The 26,045-nt window shown below is 23.4% G+C and overlaps 1 protein-coding gene across 1 annotated transcript in view; it reads right to left on the reverse strand.

Annotated features, from left to right (window-relative positions):
- Positions 1 to 26,045, reverse strand: part of LOC109606352 (uncharacterized) — a 41,088-nt gene that overhangs the window by 14,155 nt on the left and 888 nt on the right. The gene's annotated exons all lie outside the window — the stretch shown is intronic.

Below are 26,045 nucleotides of genomic sequence, written 5' to 3' on the forward strand. Positions count from 1 at the left end.
TAACAATAAATTAAAAATTGACGATTTATCTTGATCTTTTATATTTTTTAATTTGATGGATTCAATAAATTTTATAACATCAGAACGCTTCCCCTGACAAATATAGTGAGATTCAGCATTTTGTTAAATTATATCACGTTTTGAAGTACACATATATTTCAGCAACTGCAAAAAGTTTAAAGCCCATTTTATTTTCACCGACAATGGCTTCCATCAAATCCATCATAATCCTGGCCAATTTACATCCAACTACTTTACCGTTCTGACATTTGTAAGCTTAAAAATGGTAAAATGTAAAAAAAAATATTATTCTGTTCATTTTAAACTATAAAAAGTCAAATTTAAATCCAGTTAAGGGGGATTATCATATTTAATATTGTTTTGGAGGTTATTTATTATTAATTTCTGTTTGTAAAAATCTGTTTAATATACCACATGTCGAGAGAATTATTTTTATTACTTAAGAAAACCCTGATAAATATTATGAGACTTTAAAGATGTAAAGTTTTTTAAAATGTAAAAAATGCATTCCTCTTCATTAAAATCCAAGATTAAATCAACTGAATGAGAAGAATTCAATGTAGAAACCTGTATTACCATATTTAAACTATTCTCTCAGAGAGGGCAGTGCGAACACTTCATAAAAATATAAAATCAAGCAATAATAGTATGAAGTTTAATAATCTATCATATTTTTCTTTTTAATTTATCACATATTATAAGAATAGATTTGAACAATTTCTATTACTTGAGAAAATTTTGGTTAATAAATAGTGTGAAATTTACCATTTTGTCAAATGATGTTATTTATGTATTGACTCCCATAAAATTCATCATAATCCAGACCAGTTTACATCTGAATCTTACATTGATTTGAAATGTTTGAATTCTTAAAAATAGTAAAAATGATAAAAGAATACATCATACCAGTTCCTTTCCACTTTAATAATAAAAATTCAAGTTTAAGTCGAAATAATGAGAAGAATTCAATGCAGAAACCTGTATTACCAAATTTAGATTATTGTTTTAGAGATGGCAGTGCCAACAAATAATTTTTATTACTTGAGAAAGTATTTGTTGATAAATACTGTGAGATTTACCATTTTGTTAAATTATACTATGTATTAGTGTATAAACGTATTTTATTATTTACAGAAAGTTTAAAGTTACCCTTAATTTCAACGTCAACAACTCCTATAAAATTCGTCATAATCCAGACCACTTTATAACTGAATATTACATTGATTTAAGATGTTTAAGTTCTTAAAAATAGTAAAAGTAGTAAAAAATATTTCATACCAATTCCTTTCTACTTTAATAATAAAAATTCAAGTTTATGTCAAAATAATGAGAAGAATTCAATGTAGAAACCTGTATTACCATATTTAGACTATTGTCTTAAAGATGGCAGTGCAAACGCTTTGTAGAAATATAAAATCAAGCAATAATAGTACAAAGTTTATAATGCTTCTGTAATAATCTATCATATTATTTTTTTTTTTTAATATATCACATGTTATAAGAATACCTCTGAATAATTTTGATTACTTGAGGAAGTATTTGTTGATAAATACTGTGAGATTTACCATTTTGTCAAATTATATTATGTATTGATGTATAAACGTGTTTTATTATTTACAGAAAGTTCAAAGTTACCCTCAATTTCAACGTCAACAACTTCCATAAAATTCGTCATAATCCAGACCAGTTTATGTCTTAATATTACATTGATTTGATATGTTTGAGTTCTTAAAAATAGTAAAAATGATAAAAAATATATCAAACCACTTCCTTTCTACTTTAATAATAAAAATTCAAGTTTATGTCAAAATAATGAGAAGAATTCAATGTAGAAACCTGTATTACCATATTTAGACTATTGTCTTAGAGATGGCAGTGCAAACGCTTTGTAGAAATATAAAATCAAACAATAATAGTACAAAGTTTATAATGCTTCTGTAATAATCTATCATATTATTTTTTTTTTAATATATCACATGTTATAAGAATACCTCTGAATAATTTTGATTACTTGAGGAAGTATTTGTTGATAAATACTGTGAGATTTACCATTTTGTCAAATTATATTATGTATTGATGTATAAACGTGTTTTATTATTTACAGAAAGTTCAAAGTTACCCTCAATTTCAACGTCAACAACTTCCATAAAATTCGTCATAATCCAGACCAGTTTATGTCTTAATATTACATTGATTTGATATGTTTGAGTTCTTAAAAATAGTAAAAATGATAAAAAATATATCAAACCACTTCCTTTCTACTTTAATAATAAAAATTCAAGTTTATGTCAAAATAATGAGAAGAATTCAATGTAGAAACCTGTATTACCATATTTAGACTATTGTCTTAGAGATGGCAGTGCAAACGCTTTGTAGAAATATAAAATCAAACAATAATAGTACAAAGTTTATAATGCTTCTGTAATAATCTATCATATTATTTTTTTTTTAATATATCACATGTTATAAGAATACCTCTGAATAATTTTGATTACTTGAGGAAGTATTTGTTGATAAATACTGTGAGATTTACCATTTTGTCAAATTATATTATGTATTGATGTATAAACGTGTTTTATTATTTACAGAAAGTTCAAAGTTACCCTCAATTTCAACGTCAACAACTTCCATAAAATTCGTCATAATCCAGACCAGTTTATGTCTTAATATTACATTGATTTGATATGTTTGAGTTCTTAAAAATAGTAAAAATGATAAAAAATATATCAAACCACTTCCTTTCTACTTTAATAATAAAAATTCAAGTTTATGTCAAAATAATGAGAAGAATTCAATGTAGAAACCTGTATTACCATATTTAGACTATTGTCTTAGAGATGGCAGTGCAAACGCTTTGTAGAAATATAAAATCAAACAATAATAGTACAAAGTTTATAATGCTTCTGTAATAATCTATCATATTATTTTTTTTTTTTAATATATCACATGTTATAAGAATACCTCTGAATAATTTTGATTACTTGAGGAAGTATTTGTTGATAAATACTGTGAGATTTACCATTTTGTCAAATTATATTATGTATTGATGTATAAACGTGTTTTATTATTTACAGAAAGTTCAAAGTTACCCTCAATTTCAACGTCAACAACTTCCATAAAATTCGTCATAATCCAGACCAGTTTATGTCTTAATATTACATTGATTTGATATGTTTGAGTTCTTAAAAATAGTAAAAATGATAAAAAATATATCAAACCACTTCCTTTCTACTTTAATAATAAAAATTCAAGTTTATGTCAAAATAATGAGAAGAATTTAGTGTAGAAATCTATATTACCGTATTTAGAGTATTATTTTAGAGATGGCAGTGCAAACACTTTGTAGAAATATAAAATCAAGCAATAATAGTACAAAGTTTATAATCCATTTATAATAATCTATCATTTTTTACCCTCAATTTAAACGTCAACAACTCCCATAAAATTCGTCATAATCCAGACCAGTTTATATCTGAATATTACATTGATTTGAGATGGTTAAGTTCTTAAAAATAGTAAAAATGATAAAAAATATATCATACCAGTTCCTTTGTAATTTAATAATAAAAATTCAAGTTTATGTGAAAATAATGAGAAGAAATCAATGTAGAAACCTGTATTACCATATTTAGACTATTGTCTCAGAGATGACAGTGTTTGTAAAAATATAAAATCAATCAATCAATGGAGAATAATTTTAGCATGAAAAATACTGTAAAGTTCAGCAGTTTGTTAAATTATACCACGTATTAAAGTATCTTTTAGGAAATGCAAAAAAGTTGAAAGCTCATCTGATTTCCACCGTCAATAACTCCCATCAAATCCGCCATAATCCGGTCCAATTTACATCCGAGTATCCGCGATCGTCTAATCACATCCGTTTTAAGTGATCTAATAACTTACGGGAGTTTGGGACGCGTTGGGGGAACGAGAAAGCCGACGACGAACCGCATCCATCACACAGACATCGTTTCGTTTATTACGCGAGATCATATCTCGACAAGATTCGACTCTTTGTTGTCGTGTTTTGTTTGTCTACGGATCTCTCGGGGTTGACAAACTGATATTTAATTCTGGATTTAACGTCAACGGATAATTTAATATTTTTTATAGCTTTTTATTGGGGAATTCCGAAGGTCAGAAGCCAAATAAAAAAACAATCCGTACATGTAAGTACCATTGATGTTCAAGTCAGCTGCTTTTTTACAACATCACACATGAACATCTCCAACTTTCTTTTTATAATTGCTGTATAAAACAGTTATTGCTCGAGGTATGCCCAATTTGAATTCGTCCAATTGAAATGTGGAACAAACTTTCCGTACACGTAATTAATCGTACCGTCTCTCGCAGTTTTATTTGCCCTCTTACTTTTCAATATATGAACGGCCGGAGATGATTTTTTCTTAATTTGAATGCGACAAACATGAGGCCGATCGCATTTTTCAGATTTCTCCATCGGATTTCCTACTAACACGAATTCGTTACGGGTTTTGAATTGGAACACATTCGTTCTCTACGTTTAGGTCTTGAGGTTTGTCGCGTATTTTCTTGTGTTTGAAAATCCGAAAGTCACTAACAGGAGCACCGATTACACAAGCGTTGATCTAAAATGGAAAATGACATCGATGGGATGGCCTGCGAAAAATTCCCATAATTTCTCTTTGTATCTACGGACACCTGTTAATTATTGCATAATTTTAATGCCTTTGTGACGTTGTCTTTTATGGTTTTATCTAACGAGGATGGAAGGAATTGATAAACACAATTAACTGAACATAAATTGTGATTTAATTAGTAGTAATTAAATGGTTAAAATAATTTAATATGGACGTTTAAATTTGGAATAAATAATGAATGAATACAAAGAACCGTAAATCCTTTAGTTAAATTTCTCAAAAGTTTTACGATTAAATTAATTGAAAATAATTTAAACTCCTCCAAACCGATGAGTACCAATAAATCTTATTAAAAGAACTACAACTTTTAAATTCTTTTAAAACGTAGAATAGAAGAATTTATATTTAAAATACACACAAGTACAATAAATTGTTATACCAACAATTTTATTTCATTTACAATTTATCAGTTAATTAATTTTTGAATAACGTACACTTATTGTATACTTTTATAATTCTTCCATACATAAAAATATTATGTAATAAAAGTTTCAGTATTATTTAATTTTTTTATAATCCCACAATTTAATTTTAAAATTAGAACTATATTACATTTCCTATAAATTTATTTATATTTGTATTTGTATTTAAAAATTATATAGAATATCAAAAAAAAAAAAAATTCTCTTGAATACTAAAAAATTTTTAATAAAAATTTTAAATAAAAAAAATTATTTTTGTCAAAAATTATTGTTTAATTTATATATATATATATATATATATATATATATATATATATATATATATATATATATATTAGAAGCTTTTATCATAAAAAATTATAAAAAATTAAAAAAATACATAAAAAATCATACTAAATTATAATAAATTATAAAAAATTATAAAAATTTATAAAAAATCATAAAAAAACTATAAAAAATTATAAAAAATCATAAAAAACTATAAAATATTATAAAAAATTGTAAAAAGTTATTTTAAAAAATTATATGTTGTTATTTTTTTTAACCCCACAATTTAATTTTAAAATCTAAGAATTAAATTACATTTTCTATAAATTTATTTACATTTCAATACTTTTTGAATAAAAAAAATAAAATTTTTAATGATGAATATTTAATTTTGTTAAAAATTAAACAATAATTTTTTGTGTATATTAGAAATTTTAAAAATATATTTATAAAATATTTTAAAAAATTATAAAAAGTAATGAAAAATTATAAAAAATTATCAAAGATTATGAATAATTATAAAGATAAATAAAAATATATAAAAATATATAAAAAAATATATAAAAATATATAAAAATATATAAAAATATATAAAAATATACAAAAATATACAAAAATATACGAAAATATATAAAAATATTCTAAAAAATTATAAAAAGTTATGAAAAATTATAAAAAATTATCAAAGATTATGAATAAATATAAAGATATATAAAAATATATAAAAATATGTAAAAATATATAAATATATATAAAAATATATAAAATTATATAAAAATATATAAAAATTTATAAAAATATATGAAAATATATGAAAATATATAAAAAGATTATAAAATACAATTACAATCAACAATATAAATTATAAACAATTACAAAATATAATAAAAAACTATAAAAATTATAAACAATAACGAAAAAAAATTGAAAAATATATAATTATTTTTAAAAATTTTAAATAAAAATATGTGGTTTATGTTGAATTAAAAAAATATCTATTATAAATAAATATAAACAATAAAAAGTATAAGAATATTGTATTATTTTTTCTAAGAAATTATTAAATTTAAAAAAGAAAAGTTTCATTTAGTTAAAAATTATTTAGCCTTACAAAAATTATTTATTTATATTTTTGTTGTTACATCATAACAAGTTATAAAAAATAAAAAATGTATAAAATACATATTTTTTTTTTAATTGGTATAATTAAAAAAAATAAATGAAAAGTTTCATTTTTTAAAAATCATTATTTAATTTGTTTAACGTAATAATTGAATTTTAAAAATATAGAATTTATTAATTATTAAAACTTTATTTAACCTTACAATTTTTTTTAACTTTTGTTTTTTTATTTTTCAATATTCTAAAAATAGTAAAATCGCTTTAATTTTATTTAATATTTTTATATTATAAAATATTGTATAAAAAAGATATAAAAAGAATACTATAATAATTTAGTAAAATTAATTTTGTTAAAAAATTATTACTTAATTTATGTTTAAAGTAATAGTTAAATTTTAAAAATTTAGTCTGTTTATATTATTTGATATTTTGTTAAATTTTAATATTTTGAGGTATTATAAAATATAAAAAAATATTTGATTGTTGAATTTTAAATCTTATTTCACCTTTGTTTCTTTAAATATGTCAAAAAAAAATATTATTTTAAAAATTAAAATCTTTTTTAGACTTCTTCTATGTTAGATTGTTAAAAACACTGAAAAATTTTACAAATCTGTATTATATTTTTTAATTTTCAGATAATATTAATATTTTTAATTCATAAAAGTTTTATTTTATCTTTTGAAATCTAAATCTAAATTTCTAAATAGTTATTTAGAAACTTAATATAATATAATTTAATAAAATTTTGTATATAAATAAAATGCAAATTCTTTACATAAACAAAATTGAGTTCCTCTTCACATATTTAAAAATTAATTTATTCTTTGTCTTTCGTAAAAGAATATTGTATGTAACGAATTTAATTAGTACAATATCTGTATTATAATTAAATTCCAAACGGAAAACGATACACATCTGAAAGACGCCCGTTTATTTTCAATTAGCTTTTTTACAGCCTGAATAAAATCAGAAAACAATTCGGAAAATTTCCAACTTTATAATGAATTTTTAAAAGGATTCAACTCGATTTAAAAGTGGCTTTCTTTGGATGCACCTCAAGACTATCAAGTATTATTTCATCAGTACATCTAAGGGATTAAATAAAGTAAATAGTCGGAAATATATTTAAAGAGGATTTTCCCCAGTTAAACTTTCATTGGTTCAGAAATATGGATCAATAAATAGTGTTAATGTGAATGTGAAAGGTTTACTTTACTTTACGACTACTTTGTTCTTGTGGAATGATACAAGTAATCAAAGTAAATCGCTGACTGGAAACAAGCGGCATTTTATTGCAAACAAAAAGTAACAAACCCAATGATTCTTTAATATCATAAAGTGGATTTGGAAACGATCCAATAGACAAATATTTTATCGACGGATTAAGTGGCTAAAGTCGTATTATTTGTGGAGATTCCTGAAGATTTAAAATAACTTCCAGCAAGTTTATTTTATCTAAAATTAAATCGTTTTACAATTAGCTGAAATTGATACTTTTCATATTATGCTGAAATATTGAAATGGCATTTTCTACAATCTTATAAAACATAATCATAACTAAATTACAAGAAAGGTTAAAAATATTATAAATATATAATACACGAGAAGGTTATGTTTAAAGGATACTTTAATTAATTTCAGTTTGTCAACAATTACATTACCTCTGATTTTCAGGAGAAAGAAGTCTTGTTACTCTTACATCCTCAACAAAAACTGAGGTGATGTCTAAAACAACAGATTTGGGATATGGAATAGAAGATATTACCTTCACAGTTGAGTACCAATTTTGTTTGACCACCAATGAAGTTCAGGTAAGTGTTAGAAAGTGCCAAAGAGGAAGAAGAAGCTAAAATCCACATAGATGAGTTGAAGTTGGTCAGTCTCCTTTAGTTTTTATTAGAAGTAATTTGACCATCATGGATACATCAAGGGTATTATAAGGGTTTTAACTTAACAGACCTGAATATCCAGTTTTCCAACAGGATAATGTCCAATCTTGGAGACTTTGGAGTATCTTCAGCATCAAGAAAAATTGGCATAGAATAAGAAACCACATTAAATCAATGCCAACGAAAGTCAATGGGGCTCTAAGACCAATTATTAGTTTAAAAAAGGATAATGAGCAATATATTTAATATTTTGTCTATATACTACCCCAAATTGTTCAGCAAAAAACAATGAAAGTTGACCACTAAATCTGTGTCACTGAATATAAATTTACTCATGGTCCCATTAATTAATTTTTATTATTAAGATAAAACCACTGACGAGACAATTTGCCTTTTAAGGTAAATTAAAAAATGTGCACCTAAATAAATCTCCCATTTTAGCTCGAGATTAATCCTCTTTAAAAATTCGTTAATAGGTTCAAATTTCTTTGGTTATTGTTTCCTTATTTAATTCGGACTGGCAAAGGCTAAATTAAAATAAACGGACGTCTTCTCAAATCTGTATCGTTTCCATTTGGAATTTAATTATGCCGACACTTGTGCCGCCTAAATATCTGTCGCACAATGTGTTCAGTTAATTTAAAGTTTCGCCATTTTTAACTGTTAATTATAATTAAATAATAAAAGCTAAATCAATTAGTATAATAATCTAAGCATATTATTGAGCTTATTTTGGAGTACTTTTTAAATCTTAACTTGATGATTTGTTTTTAATTCTTTTGTTTCTCGCCAGAATGGCAAACATAACCTCAATTTTTTTACCTCTTTCAACAATCTTAAAAACTGTTGATATTTATTGGATGAGTTTAAACTCTTGCATATTCAATTAACTTGTGAATCTTTTGAAAAGTTTTAACTTGACACTTGAACTTAACAATAGTAAACATAACCTCAAATTTTATACCTTTTTCAACATTCTTAAAAACTTTCTGTGATATAAATGATTATTTTCTTGATTTGCTTGTTTCTAGAGAATAAATGTGTTTTTAACACAATGTGCATATTTAAATGAGACTGTTGAGATTTACTGGACGAGTTTAAACTCTTACATATTCAATTAACTTAATAGTTTATTCGTAAAGCTTTTGAGAAGTTTTAACTTGAAAGTTTACTTTTAATTTATTAGTTCCTCGCCAGAATAATAGACATAACCTTACATTTTATACCACCTTCAACAATCATAAAACCTGTTCTTTCTGTGTTACAAATGTTTTATTGATTTATTTGTTTCTTGAGGATAAATGTGCGTTTAATCCAATGTGCAAACTTAATTGAGGCTGTTGAGATTTATTGGGAAAGTTTAAATTCTGATATATTCAATTAACTTGCCAGTTTATTCGTAAATCTTTTGAGAAGCTTTAACTTGAAGTTTTACTTTTAGTTCTTTAGTTTCTCGTCAGAGTAGCAAACATAACCTTAAATTTTGTACCTCTTTCAATAATAGCAAGCATAACCTCAAATTTTATACCTTTTTCAACATTCTTAAAAACTTTCTGTGATATAAATGATTATTTTCTTGATTTGCTTGTTTCTAGAGAATAAATATGTTTTTAACACAATGTGCATATTTAAATGAGACTGTTGAGATTTACTGGACGAGTTTAAACTCTTACATATTCAATTAACTTAATAGTTTATTCGTAAAGCTTTTGAGAAGTTTTAACTTGAAAGTTTACTTTTAATTTATTAGTTCCTCGCCAGAATAATAGACATAACCTTACATTTTATACCACCTTCAACAATCATAAAACCTGTTCTTTCTGTGTTACAAATGTTTTCTTGATTTATTTGTTTCTTGAGGATAAATGTACGTTTAATCCAATATGCAAACTTAATTGAGGCTGTTGAGATTTATTGGGAAAGTTTAAATTCTGATATATTCAATTATCTTGCCAATTTATTCGTAAATCTTTTGAGAAGCTTTAACTTGAAGTTTTACTTTTAGTTCTTTAGTTTCTCGTCAGAGTAGCAGACATAACCTTAAATTTTGTACCTCTTTCAATAATAGTAAGCATAACCTCAAATTTTATACCTTTTTCAACATTCTTAAAAACTTTCTGTGATATAAATGATTATTTTCTTGATTTGCTTGTTTATAGAGAATAAATGTGTTTTTAACACAATGTGCATATTTAAATGAGACTGTTGAGATTTACTGGACGAGTTTAAACTCTTACATATTCAATTAACTTAATAGTTTATTCGTAAAGCTTTTGAGAAGTTTTAACTTGAAAGTTTACTTTTAATTTATTAGTTCCTCACCAGAATAATAGACATAACCTTACATTTTATACCACCTTCAACAATCATACAACCTGTTCTTTCTGTGTTACAAATATTTTATTGATTTATTTGTTTCTTGAGGATAAATGTGCGTTTAATCCAATGTGCAAACTTAATTGAGGCTGTTGAGATTTATTGGGAAAGTTTAAATTCTGATATATTCAATTAACTTGCCAGTTTATTCGTAAATCTTTTGAGAAGCTTTAACTTGAAGTTTTACTTTTAGTTCTTTAGTTTCTCGTCAGAGTAGCAAACATAACCTTAAATTTTGTACCTCTTTCAATAATAGCAAGCATAACCTCAAATTTTATACCTTTTTCAACATTCTTAAAAACTTTCTGTGATATAAATGATTATTTTCTTGATTTGCTTGTTTCTAGAGAATAAATATGTTTTTAACACAATGTGCATATTTAAATGAGACTGTTGAGATTTACTGGACGAGTTTAAACTCTTACATATTCAATTAACTTAATAGTTTATTCGTAAAGCTTTTGAGAAGTTTTAACTTGAAAGTTTACTTTTAATTTATTAGTTCCTCGCCAGAATAATAGACATAACCTTACATTTTATACCACCTTCAACAATCATAAAACCTGTTCTTTCTGTGTTACAAATGTTTTATTGATTTATTTGTTTCTTGAGGATAAATGTGCGTTTAATCCAATGTGCAAACTTAATTGAGGCTGTTGAGATTTATTGGGAAAGTTTAAATTCTGATATATTCAATTAACTTGCCAATTTATTCGTAAATCTTTTGAGAAGCTTTAACTTGAAGTTTTACTTTTAGTTCTTTAGTTTCTCGTCAGAGTAGCAGACATAACCTTAAATTTTGTACCTCTTTCAATAATAGTAAGCATAACCACGAATTTTATACCACTTTCAACATTCTTAAAAACTGTTTTTTTCTGTGATATAAATGATTATTTTCTTGATTTGTTTGTTTCTAGAGAACAGTTTATTCTTAAATATTTTGAGAAGATTTACACATAACCTCACATTATATACCTCGTTCAACAATCTTTAAAACTGTCCTTTCTGTGATGTAAATAATTTTTGTCTTTATTTGTTTATTTCTTAATAATTTATTCGTAAATCTCTCGAGAAACACAACTAAAGAATTTATGTTTTTAAAATATTCCTCACCAAATCTTATTGCTGTTAATTGAATGCAAATTTAATAATTTCCATCAACTTAACTGTTGTTAGTTGGAATAACTGTTTCTGAACTATTTTACATAATTATGAAATCGTAACTGAGGATTCATATTATTGAATATTCATTTTAAATGTATTAAATACAATTAAAAGTAAGTACAATCAGTGACATAGAAAATGGAACTCGTGGACACCATTGATGGGGTAAATGATTAAAAATATTGAAGTATCATTTTTTAAAGTCTTAAGGTTTATAAACTTTTGCGCAACTTGTGCCAGTTTTAATTAATTAATTAATTTGCAATTCCATGCCAAAATAACAGACATAACCTTACATTTTGTACTACACAATGTTTAGTTGTTGTAAATTCAATTTTGTAAGTAGTTTTTAACTTGTTGTCCTATTTTACATAAACTTAATGTATATAATCATCCAGTTAGTTGCAGTTATTGAATATTGAACCATAAACAACCATTTAAGGAACCAATTGAGCATAAAACACCAACCGATAATTCCCATACTAGCATAGTTAATAAAATGAATAAAGAACAGAAAAACAATTCGTCAGTAGCCTTAATAGCAGTTCAATATAAAATGTAGGTAGTATCAGATAACGGACCTTTGTAGCGTTACAGTGAACTTGCAACCTGTCATTATGTCTGTATGGCGTTATGGCGGGCGGGCAACATGTCCGATGTCATTTCGATTTTAAACAAACAATTTACCGTTTCCAATGCATATTTTTACAATCGAAGATTTAAATTTGATATGTGTATTTGGTCTGTTTCGTTCTGTAATCGACGTCTGCGATTATACATACGGTGACATTATCTATTGTTCTGTTATGGTTCCATTATTCGCGTTTTACAAATTATGTTTGTTATGCATAAAAATTATGCTAATTATAATTGTGTGTGTGTGTGTGTGTGTGGAAGTTTTACTCAGGCGTGTATTAACAGTTTTACGACTCATGGAACATTATATATTCTTTATAATAAATATTTTTTTTTTCATTTTTTAGACTTACTAAATTATTCAAACAATAAATATAAATAATATCAACACATTAAAAAATATATTACAAAAACTATACGTATAATAAATCATAATTAAACAAAAAAATACCATTATCCATTCATTTTTTAGATTTACTACTTATTATTCCAACAATAATTATAAATAATATAAACGCATTAAAAAATATATTAAAAACACTATACATATGATAAATTATAATTAATTATTATGTAGTCATAAAATAACAAAAATTTTTTTTTTTGTATTAAAATATTTTTATTTTATAATCATTTAAAAAATTACTTTTATATATTATATTAAGAATAAGATTTACAAAATATCCAAAAATGAATAAAAATATTTATAAAATATAAATTAATTTATATATATTATAAAATACATAAAATATTTATAAATGTTAAATTTCAGCAGCAAATAATAATTGATGAAAATTATAAAATACCAACAATTTTATGAGCATTTAAAAGTCTATAAAATGTAACAAAAAATTAAATAAATTTTTTAATGTTAAATTGGAAATAATAAAATCATAAATTCTTAAAAATAAAGAAATTATAAAATTGTAAAAAAAATTTTTAGGTTTATTTTATCTTTTCAATTTTATTATTTGCTTAATTTTAAAATTTGATATTATAAACAATTTTTCATTTTTTGGATTTTTTCAATTAAAATAATAAAAAGGAAACGTTAAAAAATCTAATTTTAAATTAATCAGAATACTGAATGTAAAAAATAAAAATAATCTAAATAAAAATTTAGATTTATTTTAATATAAAATAATAAACAAATATTAATTTATAAATGACACAATTATCAGTATATTATTTATTATTTATTTTAAAATTAAATAAAATATACAAATATTAATTTATAAATGACACAATTATTTGTATGTCAAATGAAAAAAAGTTCTATTTTTTTCTTACTTTTTATTCTCAAATTTGTTAATAAAATTTATTAAATACATCCATATATTTTTACTAATTTTTAAAACTAAATAATATATTAATTAACAAAAGGAAAAATTCTAAACATTTCAGACAGTATAAATTAATAAACAATTATTTAGTTTTTTAAATTTATTTATTTATTTGTGAATTTTTGTTTTAATTTTTTCTTATTTTGTATTAATTGTTATTTTTATACATTTTATATATAATTATATATACCTTTTTAGATTTTTTTAAATTTTAGTTTTATTATATTTATTTTTGTTTTGTTTTAATTGTTATTATAATAATAATAAAAGCAAAAACTGTGGTTTTTTAAATAATTTTACATTTTTTGGATTTTTTAAATTAAAATAATAAAGAAAAAATCTAAGTTTAAATAAATAATTATCAGAAAACTATATTTAAAAAAAAATAAATAGAGAAATATTTAAACCTTTTATATATTTTTATTATTTAAATTTCCAATTTTAAGATATTTAAATTCTGATATTTTAAGTAATTTTATTTAATTTTAAATTATTGATAATTTAACGAAGAAATTAAAATTGTATATATAAAATATTTCCAATAAACAAATTTAGATAAAATATAGCTTTAAAAATTTTGAAAATCCAATTTTAAAAAAATATAGAAATGTGTCAAGACCTTATTCATAATATTAACATAAATTTATTATATAATTATTAATAAATTAATTAATTTAATAATAATTAATAAAAGCAACAATTCTAAAAATTCAATAAACTATAAGATAATAATAATTTGTAGAATTTTGTAAAAATTTTCTAATTTTTGATGGATAAATTTATATTTTCTTACAAACAAAACAAAATTTTATTTATTTATTTCAACTAAATTAAATTAAATTAAATTAAATTTTATTCTTTTTTTCAATAATTTTATAATTTATTTTCATAAACAATTAATCAATTTTAGAATTTATAAAATAATAAATAAATATTCAGTTAGTTCAGTTTAGTTTTTGTTTTTAATTTTAGTTTAAATTGTTACTATTATTACTATTTAGATTTTGTTCATTCTTATTAAATATTATGATATTTATTAAAATAAAAAATTCTAAATATTGTATGAATTGAGGTACTAAAAATATAAAGAATTTCGTAAAAATTTATTAACACAGTTTTTATTTATTTATTAAAAAAATTAAATATATTTATTTTCTTTTTTTTAATAATTTTATAATTTAAATTAATAATAATACAACAATTATTTTTAGTTTTTTGAATATCTGTTTCAACGTTTTTATTTTATTATTTTTTTTTCTAATTTTTTAAAATAAACATTACATTTTCACTTATTTATTAATTATATTTACTAATATAATTTTTTGCCTTTGTTTGAATTGTTATTATGTATTAAATAAATAATAACAACAACTAAATTAAATTAAATTTTACTCTTTTTTTCAATAATTTCATAATTTAAATTTTAGTTTAAATTGTTACTATTATTATTATTTAGATTTTGTTCATTCTTATTAAATATTATGATGTTTATTAAAATAAAAAATTCTAAAATTTTTTTAAAATAAACATTACATTTTCAGTTATTTATTATTTATATTTTCTGTTATAATTTTTTTTGCCTTTTTGTTTTAATTGTTATTATGTATTAAATAAATAATATAATTAATAGTTAAATGTTAATAAAAAATTGTTAAAATTTAGCTATAATAATTTTTCAATATTTGTTATTATTTAATTGTTTTAAAAATAAAATTATTTAAAATATGTAATACCATAAATTTAATAGCAAATTTAATTAATTTATTTGTAAAATAATAGATAAATAAATATTTAGAAAATATCAAATATTTTAATAACTAAACAAGAAATATCAAAATTTAAATATTAACAAATTTTTACATTAAGGTCTATTAACAATTTGTATCTAATATGTATAAAAGTTAAATTTAAATATTTAAAATAAAGAGTACTTGACGTAAAAAAGGCTGAATTGTTGTTATAAAACCATGAATAATTTGTTATTCCCACTCTGACTGAAATAAACATCCGAATGCATCCCTAAGTGAATTTTAGAATATTGCACCTCATAAATTATGCAACAGCAACCCGTTTTATAGCTTGAAATAAATACAATTTATTATCAACGTGAATGTCAACGACAACTTCATACTTCATGGTTTTCTTTGTATGGCGATGGTGTCGGGGAAGAACCGATCATTAATTCAGTTAATGCAAACATACAGCCAACAACCAAACTGGCATGTAAAGTACATCAGTAATGGAGCCGCCGTGTCCGATGTTTAGATGCGTTCCACGCACAAACTGGCCGCAACTGGTAATCCAATTTCGGCAACAATAAATGTCAATGTATCGTATCAGCCGAACATTTAAACCAATTAAACATCGACAATGGACGGCGGTATGGCGTGACGTATGGCCACGGTTTTAAGACAGTGTGAACGATTGTAAATGACGGAATTGCGTGACTAAACAACGGAAGTGATGGACATGTTTCAAACAATTATTTAAATACGTTCAGACTCCTTTTAAAAAGTTAAGAATGTTCAGCTTTTTGGACCAGAAGAGAAACTATTTTAATTAAGTATTTATGGTGCGTCCATTGAATGGAGTGCAGGATTTTAAAATGGATTGTATAATATAAAATTACAAAAGTTTTATGTGAACTTTATTAATAACCAATTATGTGTTGAACTTTAAAGTTTTTTAGTGTTAGAAACTTTATTTTATTACAATGTGAAAATGAGTTTTGATTAAAATTTTTAGCCAAGATTGTGTTTTATAACTTTATTGAGAATTACTTTACGTTTATTATTAACAATTATCTAATGGTTGTTATCCAATTTTTAAAACTTCAATTTTGTAGTAACTTTTAATACTGCCAACTTATAAAGAAGATAAAATAACCTTAAAAATAAATATGTTACCTGTACTGGAGTAAAATTGATAAAATTAATATATAAATTGATGTCAATAAATTGGACAGTAAATAGTGCGCCATTTTGTTAATATTAAGAGTATCATTTGATTGATACCTGTTATATAAGAATTTACCAATTTGTTGTCCAACTTTTAATAACAATCAATAAATTGTTGGATGATCAAACTATTTTCTATTTTTACCCAATTTTATAATAACTTTTTAGTAACTTTTGATGCTGTCAACTTATAAACAAATTTTGATTATAAACATATACAGGATGTATATTCTGAAATAACCTAACCTTAAAATTAAACACGTTACTCACAATGGAGTAAAATTGGTACGAGTAATACATAAATTGATGCCAACAGTTTAGACAGTAAATAATACACTATATTGTCAATATTGAGATCTTTAATTTATTGATACGTGTCATACACAAATTTGACAATTCGTTGTCTAACTTTTAAGTGATCAGTGAATTAATGATTTGTAGTAACTTTATAGAAACCTTTGATGCTATCAACTTATACATAAATTTTGATTACAAACATATACAGGCTGTATATTCTGAAATAACCTAACCTCAAAATTAAACACGTGTCTCACAATGGAGTAAAATTGGTACGAGAAATACATAAATTAATGCCGACAATTTAGACAGTAAATAATACACTATATTGTCAATATTGAGATCTTTAATTTATTGGTACGTGTCATACACAAATTTGACAATTCGTTGTCTAACTTTTAAGTGATCAGTGAATTGATGATTTGTAGTAACTTTTTAGTAACCTTTGATGCTATCAACTTATACACAAATTTTGATTACAAACATATACAGGCTGTATATTCTGAAATAACCTAACCTTAAAATTAACCACGTTACTCACAATGGAGTAAAATTGGTACGAGTAATACATAAATTGTTGCCAACAATTTAGACAGTAAATAATACACTATATTGTCAATATTGAGATCTTTAATTTATTGGTACGTGTCATACACAAATTTGACAATTCGTTGTCTAACTTTTAAGTGATCAGTGAATTGATGATTTGTAGTAACTTTTTAGTAACCTTTGATGCTATCAACTTATACACAAATTTTGATTACAAACATATACAGGCTGTATACTCTGAAATAACCTAACCTTAAAATTAAACACGTTACTCACAATGGAGAAAAATTGGTACGAGTAATATATAAATTGATGCCAACAATTTAGACAGTAAATAGTACACTGTATTGTCAATATTGAGATCTTTAATTGATTGGTACGTGTCATACACAAATTTGACAATTCGTTGTCTAACTTTTAAGTGATCAGTGAATTGATGATTTGTAGTAACTTTTTAGTAACCTTTGATGCTATCAACTTATACATAAATTTTGATTACAAACATATACAGGCTGTGTATTCTGAAATAACCTAACCTTAAAATTAAACACGTTACTCACAATGGAGTAAAATTGGTACGAGTAATACATAAATTGATGCCAACAATTTAGACAGTAAATACTACACTATATTGTCAATATTGAGATCTTTAATTTATTGGTACGTGTCATACACAAATTTGACAATTCGTTGTCTAACTTTTAAGTGATCAGTGAATTGATGATTTGTAGTAACTTTTTAGTAACCTTTGATGCTATCAACTTATACATAAATTTTGATTATAAACATATACAGGCTGTATTTTCTGAAATAACCTAACCTCAAAATTAAACACGTGTCTCACAATGGAGTAAAATTGGTACGAGAAATACATAAATTGATGCCGACAATTTAGACAGTAAATACTACACTGTATTGTCAATATTGAGATCTTTAATTTATTGGTACGTGTCATACACAAATTTGCCAATTCGTTGTCTAACTTTTAAGTGATCAGTGAATTGATGATTTGTAGTAACTTTTTAGTAACCTTTGATGCTATCAACTTATACACAAATTTTGATTACAAACATATACAGGCTGTATACTCTGAAATAACCTAACCTTAAAATTAAACACGTTACTCACAATGGAGAAAAATTGGTACGAGTAATATATAAATTGATGCCAACAATTTAGACAGTAAATAGTACACTATATTGTCAATATTGAGATTTTTAATTTATTGGTACGTGTCATACACAAATTTGCCAATTCGTTGTCTAACTTTTAAGTGATCAGTGAATTGATGATTTGTAGTAACTTTTTAGTAACCTTTGATGCTATCAACTTATACATAAATTTTGATTACAAACATATACAGGCTGTATATTCTGAAATAACCTAACCTTAAAATTAAACACGTTACCCACAATGGAATAAAATTTGTACGAGTAATACATAAATTGATGCCAACAATTTAGACAGTAAATAATACACTATATTGTCAATATTGAGATCTTTAATTTATTGATACGTGTCATACACAAATTTGACAATTCGTTGTCTAACTTTTAAGTGATCAGTGAATTAATGATTTGTAGTAACTTTTTAGTAACCTTTGATGCTATCAACTTATACGCAAATTTTGATTACAAACATATACAGGCTGTATATTCTGAAATAACCTAACCTTAAAATTAAACATGTTACTCGCAATGGAGTAAAATTGGTACGAGTAATACATAAATTGATGCCAACAATTTAGACAGTAAATAATACACTATATTGTCAATATTGAGATCTTTAATTTATTGGTACGTGTCATACACAAATTTGACAATTCGTTGTCTAACTTTTAAGTGATCAGTGAATTGATGATTTGTAGTAACTTTTTAGTAACCTTTGATGCTATCAACTTATACATAAATTTTGATTATAAACATATACAGGCTGTATTTTCTGAAATAACCTAACCTCAAAATTAAACACGTGTCTCACAATGGAGTAAAATTGGTACGAGAAATACATAAATTGATGCCGACAATTTAGACAGTAAATACTACACTGTATTGTCAATATTGAGATCTTTAATTTATTGGTACGTGTCATACACAAATTTGCCAATTCGTTGTCTAACTTTTAAGTGATCAGTGAATTGATGATTTGTAGTAACTTTATAGTAACCTTTGATGCTATCAACTTATACATAAATTTTGATTACAAACATATACAGGCTGTATATTCTGAAATAACCTAACCTTAAAATTAAACACGTTACCCACAATGGAGTAAAATTTGTACGAGTAATACATAAATTGATGCCAACAATTTAGACAGTAAATAATACACTATATTGTCAATATTGAGATCTTTAATTTATTGATACGTGTCATACACAAATTTGACAATTCGTTGTCTAACTTTTAAGTGATCAGTGAATTAATGATTTGTAGTAACTTTTTAGTAACCTTTGATGCTATCAACTTATACGCAAATTTTGATTACAAACATATACAGGCTGTATATTCTGAAATAACCTAACCTTAAAATTAAACATGTTACTCGCAATGGAGTAAAATTGGTACGAGTAATACATAAATTGTTGCCAACAATTTAGACAGTAAATAATACACTATATTGTCAATATTGAGATCTTTAATTTATTGGTACGTGTCATACACAAATTTGACAATTCGTTGTCTAACTTTTAAGTGATCAGTGAATTGATGATTTGTAGTAACTTTTTAGTAACCTTTGATGCTATCAACTTATACATAAATTTTGATTATAAACATATACAGGCTGTATTTTCTGAAATAACCTAACCTCAAAATTAAACACGTGTCTCACAATGGAGTAAAATTGGTACGAGAAATACATAAATTGATGCCGACAATTTAGACAGTAAATACTACACTGTATTGTCAATATTGAGATCTTTAATTTATTGGTACGTGTCATACACAAATTTGCCAATTCGTTGTCTAACTTTTAAGTGATCAGTGAATTGATGATTTGTAGTAACTTTTTAGTAACCTTTGATGCTATCAACTTATACATAAATTTTGATTATAAACATATACAGGCTGTATTTTCTGAAATAACCTAACCTCAAAATTAAACACGTGTCTCACAATGGAGTAAAATTGGTACGAGAAATACATAAATTGATGCCGACAATTTAGACAGTAAATACTACACTGTATTGTCAATATTGAGATCTTTAATTTATTGGTACGTGTCATACACAAATTTGCCAATTCGTTGTCTAACTTTTAAGTGATCAGTGAATTGATGATTTGTAGTAACTTTATAGTAACCTTTGATGCTATCAACTTATACATAAATTTTGATTACAAACATATACAGGCTGTATATTCTGAAATAACCTAACCTTAAAATTAAACACGTTACCCACAATGGAGTAAAATTTGTACGAGTAATACATAAATTGATGCCAACAATTTAGACAGTAAATAATACACTATATTGTCAATATTGAGATCTTTAATTTATTGATACGTGTCATACACAAATTTGACAATTCGTTGTCTAACTTTTAAGTGATCAGTGAATTAATGATTTGTAGTAACTTTTTAGTAACCTTTGATGCTATCAACTTATACGCAAATTTTGATTACAAACATATACAGGCTGTATATTCTGAAATAACCTAACCTTAAAATTAAACATGTTACTCGCAATGGAGTAAAATTGGTACGAGTAATACATAAATTGTTGCCAACAATTTAGACAGTAAATAATACACTATATTGTCAATATTGAGATCTTTAATTTATTGGTACGTGTCATACACAAATTTGACAATTCGTTGTCTAACTTTTAAGTGATCAGTGAATTGATGATTTGTAGTAACTTTATAGTAACCTTTGATGCTATCAACTTATACATAAATTTTGATTATAAACATATACAGGCTGTATTTTCTGAAATAACCTAACCTCAAAATTAAACACGTGTCTCACAATGGAGTAAAATTGGTACGAGAAATACATAAATTGATGCCGACAATTTAGACAGTAAATACTACACTGTATTGTCAATATTGAGATCTTTAATTTATTGGTACGTGTCATACACAAATTTGCCAATTCGTTGTCTAACTTTTAAGTGATCAGTGAATTGATGATTTGTAGTAACTTTATAGTAACCTTTGATGCTATCAACTTATACATAAATTTTGATTACAAACATATACAGGCTGTATATTCTGAAATAACCTAACCTTAAAATTAAACACGTTACCCACAATGGAGTAAAATTTGTACGAGTAATACATAAATTGATGCCAACAATTTAGACAGTAAATAATACACTATATTGTCAATATTGAGATCTTTAATTTATTGATACGTGTCATACACAAATTTGACAATTCGTTGTCTAACTTTTAAGTGATCAGTGAATTAATGATTTGTAGTAACTTTTTAGTAACCTTTGATGCTATCAACTTATACGCAAATTTTGATTACAAACATATACAGGCTGTATATTCTGAAATAACCTAACCTTAAAATTAAACATGTTACTCGCAATGGAGTAAAATTGGTACGAGTAATACATAAATTGTTGCCAACAATTTAGACAGTAAATACTACACTGTATTGTCAATATTGAGATCTTTAATTTATTGGTACGTGTCATACACAAATTTGCCAATTCGTTGTCTAACTTTTAAGTGATCAGTGAATTGATGATTTGTAGTAACTTTATAGTAACCTTTGATGCTATCAAATTATACATAAATTTTGATTATAAACATATACAGGCTGTATATTCTGAAATAACCTAACCTTAAAATTAACCACGTTACTCACAATGGAGTAAAATTGGTACGAGAAATACATAAATTGATGCCGACAATTTAGACAGTAAATAGTACACTATATTGTCAATATTGAGATTTTTAATTTACGTATGTACGTATTTTAATGGTACGTATTATACACAAATTTGTCAATTTGTTGTCTTTTACTTTTAATGGTACATGTTATACAAAACTTTTAATAGAACATTACTGAGTGATAAACTATGTTTTATTTTTACTCAACTTTTTAGTATTTTTTTTATTAACAAAATTTACTTACAAACCTGTAAAGGTCATATAGAATAAAATAATCTAACCTATAAATGAGAATGAAAGCAGAATCAGCCAATAATTGATATATGTAATTCATAGATTGTATATTTTTCTGTTTAATTTTGTGTCCTTCGATTTGTTATCCTGTTTAATATAGAAATTGAGTTTATTTAACTTAAGTCTAATCTAACCTAATCTAAAAGTCATACATAACCTCACAGTGGTGAAGAATTGTAAATTCTTGTAATAAATAAAATGTAAATTCCATAAATAAATGAACCGAATAATGGTACAATAAATGATGGGATAAACAGATGGTTATAAAAGCTACAAAAAAATGGAAATAAGTTTGCGTCACACATCTCCATAAAACTGTTCAAAATTAAATTTTTCACGACACGCTCACCAAATATTAAAGAATGTATTATATTAAAATGAAAAAATAACACGTGGTATTCAAAAACTCTCCTCAAGATAAGTGGCCAAACCCGAACAACATAACCGGAATAAGATTATTTATGTATAAAAAATACCTGACCCCGATTCACGTTTGTGTAAAATACACTTTCCAATGGTTGGAAAGAGATGCCGGGCCATTTCTCGCCATAAATATTAATTAATTTACAATGGGGCATTAAGGCAATTGTTCGCAATTGCATCGAATTGTGTAACAGGAAACTGAATTGTACACGTTCAATGGATAAAACAATAATAAAGAAAAAAAACAAGGCAACACAAAGACGAAAGGGGGGGAGGTAATGCGTTTAAATATTTAAGGGTTGTTAAGATGTACGTTTGAAGACATTAGTTCTTGTTAAGTGGAGGCCAAAGTGAAATATGCAAAATTGATGGCTTTCGCATCCTTTATGTAGCGTCGCATTAAGTTTAATGGAATTTTTACCGTGTTATTACCATGGTGAGATGAAATATTTATTACTAATTTAGAAAGTCTTTTTTTTTTTTGTTTTTGGGAACTTTGAGCCACTTAATTAAGTTTCATTAAAAAAAAAATAATAATTCGTTTTTAATGTAGATATCAAAAAAAATTTGTCGACCATAAATCATTTTTTTTTTTGTTTCATTTATTTCAATTTTATTATTATTGACATTTTAATTTTTATAGGTTTCTTAATTTATTAATTTTAATACGAATAAATCATTAAAAGTTATTTATTAATCAACATAAATTTAATGGATTTTTGGCATTAATAATTATTACTTATAAAATTTGATCTCAAAAACTCATTAAATATTGAATTATTAAATTTTTAACTACAAAAACTTCAAGATAAGAATATCAAGTACAAAGTTGTTTTCCTGAAATTTTAACTTTTAAGATTTTTGACTTTTGAGGTCTCTTTCTTCGATTTTTGAACGAAGTCTTTCTTGAATAACTGTTTAAACTCTTCAATATTTGATTTCATGAACAAATACACTTTTTAAAATCCTAAAAATATGTTAAATTTTAAATAAACTGTTATAATCTCTCTTCAAACTTTTGAAGCTTTCAACTTTCAATTTCTATTATTTTGAATTTTTATTCTTTTAACTTTTTTTATTTCAATACGATATCTATTTATTTTTAAATTATTTAAAATAAAAATTTAAATTTTAAACATTTTAATATTTCTGTATTTTTACTTAGATTATTAATTTGAAAGGGGTGATTATGATATGTGATTATAATGAATTATTAATTTAATAAAACCATAAAATATTATTTTTTTTTTAAACAAAATTGATTGACTAAATTTTTGTCATTTTAATTTTTGAAAATTTTAATCAGTTTTTTTGTCAATTATTGTAAATTTAGATTTTTTATAACAATTTAGTTTTTAAAATCTGAATATGGAATATTTTTAGGTTTTGAGATTAAATAAATTATTTAAATTTCTAAAATTTAGTTTACAAAAATTTTTAATTAGTTTTTCTTGCCAATTATTGTAAATTTATTTGTATATTTAATTTTCAAAATATGTAATTAAGAAAAAATATGAAACTTTTTAGGTTTTAAAACAAAAAAATGTTTAAACTTTTAAACTTTAGTTTCTAGAGATGGGTTTTTCTTACCAATTCTTATAAATTTACATTTTTTATAACATTTTAATATTTAATTTTATAAAACTATATAACTACATATAAACTATATATAATATTATTATTTCTTTTTTTTTTTTCAAACAAAATTGATTGATGAAATTTTTGTCATTTGAATTTTAATTTTTGAAAATTTTAATTAGTTTTTCTTACCAATTATTATAAATTTAGATTTTTTTTAACATTTTAATTTTTAAAATTTGAAATTATGAAAAAATATGATATATTTTTAGGTTCTGAGACAAAATTGTTTTGTTTAAACTTCTAAAATTTAGTTCACAAATATTTTTAATTAGTTTTTCTTACCAATTATTATAAATTTAAATTTTTTTATAACATTTTAATATTTAAAATATGAAAATTTGAAATATTTAAATGACTTTAATATTGTTGCTTTGACTATTAAACATTGTAAAATGTTGTAATTTGTGATTATAATGAATTAACAATTAAATTAATTAATTTTTTTTTAGATTTTTATACAAAATAGATTAAACTTCTAAAATTTAGTATTTAAAAATTTTTAATTAGTTTTTCTTTTTAAACTCTTACAAATTTAGATTTTTAATAATATTTTATCATTTAAAATATGAATTCCTAAAAATAAAAAAAAAAAAATATTTAAATAATTTTAGTATTTTTGTAAGAATTTTGAAATGTGTGATTATAATAAATTAAAATTAAATTAATTAATTTAATAAAGCTATAAAATATGATATTTTTCCAAGAAAATAATTAATTGTTTAAATTTTTGTCATTTGAATTTTAGTTTTTGGTGTTTTTAATTAGTTTTTCTTTCCAATTATTATAAATTTAAAAATTTTATAACATTCTAATTCTGATAATATAAAATTAAGAAAATATATGATTCTTTTTTCAGTCAAAATAATTTGTTTAAACTTTTTAAAATTTTTAATTAGATTTTCTTACCAATTTTAATTGATTTAAAATTTTTATAACATTTTAATATTTAAATATTTAAATTTTATTCTAAATAATTTTGGAATAACTAATTATAATTAATTAATAAGTAAATTGATTAATTTAATGATACAATAAAATATCATTTTTTATAACTTTTATCACAAATTCAGCTTTTAAAGTTTTTAATTGGTTTTTCTTGTCAATTATTGAAATATA

This window comes from Aethina tumida, chromosome 5 (genome assembly GCF_024364675.1).
Source record: "Aethina tumida isolate Nest 87 chromosome 5, icAetTumi1.1, whole genome shotgun sequence".
Taxonomy (NCBI): Eukaryota; Metazoa; Arthropoda; class Insecta; order Coleoptera; family Nitidulidae; genus Aethina; species Aethina tumida.